The 4,259-nt window shown below is 37.9% G+C and overlaps 1 pseudogene; it reads left to right on the forward strand.

The window, feature by feature from the left end:
• LOC146886773 (uncharacterized) lies at window positions 1–1,175 on the forward strand (annotated as a pseudogene).
• The last annotated feature ends 3,084 nt before the right edge of the window (window positions 1,176–4,259 follow it).

The following is a 4,259-nucleotide window of genomic DNA, read 5'->3' on the forward strand; positions in this document are numbered from 1 at the left end:
ATGACTTTATTTCCTTCAACTCGTGGTTGGATGTATGATAGGGTATATAAAGGTAGAAGAGGTTTGAAACCTACTTTCATAGTTGGGGTTGAAGAGTTTGTCGAAATAGTTTGTCAACAAGAAAGTTATGTTAATGAAAGGTAACTTAATGCCCATGCATTAAATGTGAGTGTACAAGGATTTATGATGTTAAAACAATCAAGCTCCACCTCTACAAGCATGGCTTTATGCCTGACTACTTTATTTCGATTGATCACGGGGATGCCATAGAGAATATTTCCCATCATGTTGATGATGCTTCAGGAAGTCGTATACATGTGACTGAAGGACACACATTTAACTCGTTGCATGACATGTTATGTGATGCTCTTAGACAACATGGGTCATTTGAAATACCAGAAACAAACTTCGAAGAGCCTCTGAATGAAGCAACTCAATGATTTTATAATCTTTTAGTCAAGTCAAATGAACCATTATTTGAAGGATCATTAGAGTCTAAATTATCAATCTGTGTTAGACTTTTAACATGCAAGTAGAATTGGAATGTCCTTTACGAATGTCTAGATTTTATAGCAAAAAGGCTTCAAGATGTAACACCGATGAATAAAGCTTTACCTAAAAATTATTATGATGCTAAACGATTAGTATCAAAGCTTGGATTGACTGCTAGAAGGATTGATTGTTGTATACAAGGTTCAATGTTGTTTTACGATAATGAATATGGGAAAAATGATATTGCACTTATACGTTGCAAATTTAGTGATATGCCAAGGTATCATGATTGGAACACAGGAGCAAACACAAAAACACTTGTTCCAATGAAAACAATGTTCTATTTACCTATAATTCCAAGGTTCAAGAGACTGTTTGCATAAATGGAAACTACTAGTCACATGTCTTGGCATCGTGAAAATAGAAGTAGCACAGGCATGTTACGTCATCCCTTAGATAGTGAAGCTTAGAAGCATTTTGATCGGCTACATCCAGACTTTGCAGTTGATCCACCCAATGTACATTTGGGTTTACGCTTTGATGGATTTAATCCATTCATTCAATCAACAATCCCTTATTCTTGTTGGCCAGCAATTATCACCCCGTACAATCTTCCTCCTGAAATGTGCATGACAAAGCCATTTATGTATACGTGGTCCACGCAATCTAAAGGCAGGAATTGATGTGTATCTCAAACCTTTGGTGGACGATCTAAAGAAGTTGTGGATTGATGTAGAAACATAAGATATTTCAAGAAAGAAGAACTTTATCATGAGAGCCAGTTTAATATGGACTATAAATGATTTCCCTGTATATGGAATGATGTCTGACTAGGGTACTCAAGGTAAATTGGCATGTCCACATTGTATGGAGCATTCAAAAGAATTTACATTAGAAAATGGGGGGAAAATTGTTGGTTTGACACCACATCGTAGGTTTTTACCTAGTGACCATGCCTTTAGAAAGAATAAAAAATCCTTCTTAAAAAGGAAAGTTAAAATCGATGGCCCACCATCTACAATGACACCCAACTTGGTTTGGGGAAGAGTGAGGGATTTACCAATGTCCACAGAAAATCCACGTCTGCTCAAATTACGAGGATATGGCGAGGTTCATAATTGAAGGAACACTAGTGCAAAAATTCCTTTTTACCTTGCTTTATATGCCTCGGTTAGCCAGGAACTAAAGCATATAATGGCACAGTGACATTTTTGCAATTCCAGACAAGTTTTATGCCTCGGTTCAACTAACGCCCGAAGCCAAAGAAGGTTATAGGCTTCGGTTCGCCCAAAACCGGTGCCAAAGAAGGTTATATGCCTCGGTTCCAAAGACCCGAAGCGAAAAACGGGACAACATTTTTCAAAAGTGCCACTAGCCGTTAGGTGTTTGGCCTCGGGTGGCAGTTAACCGGTGCCAAATGGGGTTATATGCTTTGGTTGTTAAGGGAACCGAAGCCAAAGGGTTTATTTATGGCTCAGTTTCGCGAACCCCCTTTCTCTTCTTCTTCCCCGCGCCTCTACAACACTCTCTCTTCTCTCTCCACTGCAACCACTGCCACCACACTCTCCGACCAACTCCGACCACTACAACCACACGAATGCGAACGCGAGCGCAAACGCGAACCCTGATGAGTCATTATTTTCTTCTATTCCACTAGCCTTTGTGCACCCATTAGACAGTTGATTAGTGCTTAATTGTTCATCATTAAAGTGTTTTTCATCTGTTGGGCTTTATTGGGCCACTGTTCTGAATTTGGACTAATTTCACATTATTTGGCCTAATTTTTGTTTTTAATTATTTTTTAGGTATTTGGGTGAAGCAATTTTGGAGCTTGGACTTTAATATTTAGTTGAAGAGACTTTCCACATCATTGCCACATCATTTCCATGTCATTTCCACGTCAGCAAAGTCAATGGGTCAACATTTGAGGCCCAGAGTGGCATTTTTGTAAATCTGAGTGGCGTAGTTGCAGTTTTGTAATTATGAGTGGCAAGGGTGATATGACCACGCGAATTAGGTTTGCATGAGGTGTGCAGCCGCTCCATCATCTTCAACCTCTCTTCAAAACCTCCATTTTCGTTCTCCAAGCTTCCATGGACGTCCCCCTTGCGGTTTTTCACGTTTTTGGCTCATTTTTATCGTTTTTATGCATATTTGACAGCACCCATTGAGGGCTTTACGTTTTGAATTCGTTTTATGTCTTGGGCAGTTCATTTTGTGGGTTTTATTGACTTGGAACAATACCCATTCATGGGGTTTTCGCATTTATATATGACAACACCGTTTTGCATTCCATTTAAGCTTTGAAATCTCTATTTTTGCTCTTAAATTGCGTTTTCAGATGTGATAAGTTAGGGTTCTTGGTTCTGATTTTTGTGATTTCAGTTTTGAAGTGTTTAATTACTCATTTCCATGTCTAGCTAAATTCGTGTATTGACTCCTTGATGAAAAATGCAATGAAGCTTTGAGGTTGTGCTTGTTTTGTGAAATCTGCCATGTTTTTGTTCTGAATTCGTGGAATGCATGTGGTGAATCTGTAAATGCTTAATTTACAGAGTAATTGCATGTGTTTTGTTTAAGATACGTTCATGCTTAATGTATGTAGCTTGGTTGTCACGAATTTAAGGATGTGTGCATTGCTTAATTGCATAATGAAGCTAGATTGTAATTTTCGCTTAGTGAATTATTATCTAGTGGATTGAGACAAGGTAGGGTTGGTGTTAATTTGGTGGCCTATGATAAGTGAAATTGCGTTTGAATTAGGGATGTCAATACGGTTTTAGTCACTGTAGCATTTAAATTAATCTATTGATTAGCATTCCGAATCTGTCTGCCAACCCCCCCATGTGTTTTATTGTTGTGTTCATCTGGAAAATTCGCTTTGAATGAAAATATTGGTCGTTGGGAGACGACTTGGTTCACTTTCATGTACTGCATTTAATATGTTTTAATTTGGTGGGGTACGGCCTCTATCAAATTTGGCGCCGTTGCCGGGGGCCAATCGTTTCGTTCAAAGTAAAATTTCCAGTGTGTTTGTGTTTTGTGTTTTGGTGTGTGTGTATAGTTCAAGTGTGGTTGAGTTGGTATATGTTCATTGTGATGTTAATGTTGTGTTAAGTTCAGTGCCTGTTTTCATTCCTGTGTGTTTCTGTGTAGTGTAGTGAATAGTGTCGCGGCGCGCATGAATAGTGTCATTTGTAGTAGTGAATAGTGTTTGAATAGTGTCTGAATCTGGCATTTAACTTCTGGATTTTTGTTTTGGTAGCTACGGAGCTTGTTTTGACTTGAAATTTTTTTCCCCCACTTCTAAGACGTTGAACTTGATAGGAAAAATAGCTAGAGCAGTTGGTATGGTCTGAGTTAAGAGATTCAAAAAATTTTTGGACTGATTTTTAGTGAAACTTCAGAGGACCATAACTTTTGCTCTGGTTATCAGAATCACTATTATTTTATATGGATTTGGGGTAGAATTTGATTTCCCACCTTGTTGTAACCCGCTTCGCCGGTTTGCAAACTCAGATTCTCCAGAAAATGCCATTTTCTACATTTCAACAATGTTTTTTGTGATTTTTCTTCATTTTTTTTACTTTTGAAAAATTGAAAAAAATACTTGTGCTTTGAGTTTTGATATGATTTTTTTTGTGCTTCTGTTTGACCACTTAAAGGAATATCCTACCAATTTTCAAGTCATTTGAAGGTCGTTTGAGTATACTTGTAGTTATACCCTTTGTTATGCCAATATCACCACAATTAATGCTTTTTGGTGC

The sequence above is a fragment of the Vigna unguiculata genome, chromosome 4 (genome assembly GCF_037176805.1).
Source record: "Vigna unguiculata cultivar grain cowpea cultivar isolate G323 ecotype 2 chromosome 4, ASM3717680v1, whole genome shotgun sequence".
Lineage (NCBI taxonomy): Eukaryota > Viridiplantae > Streptophyta > Magnoliopsida > Fabales > Fabaceae > Vigna > Vigna unguiculata.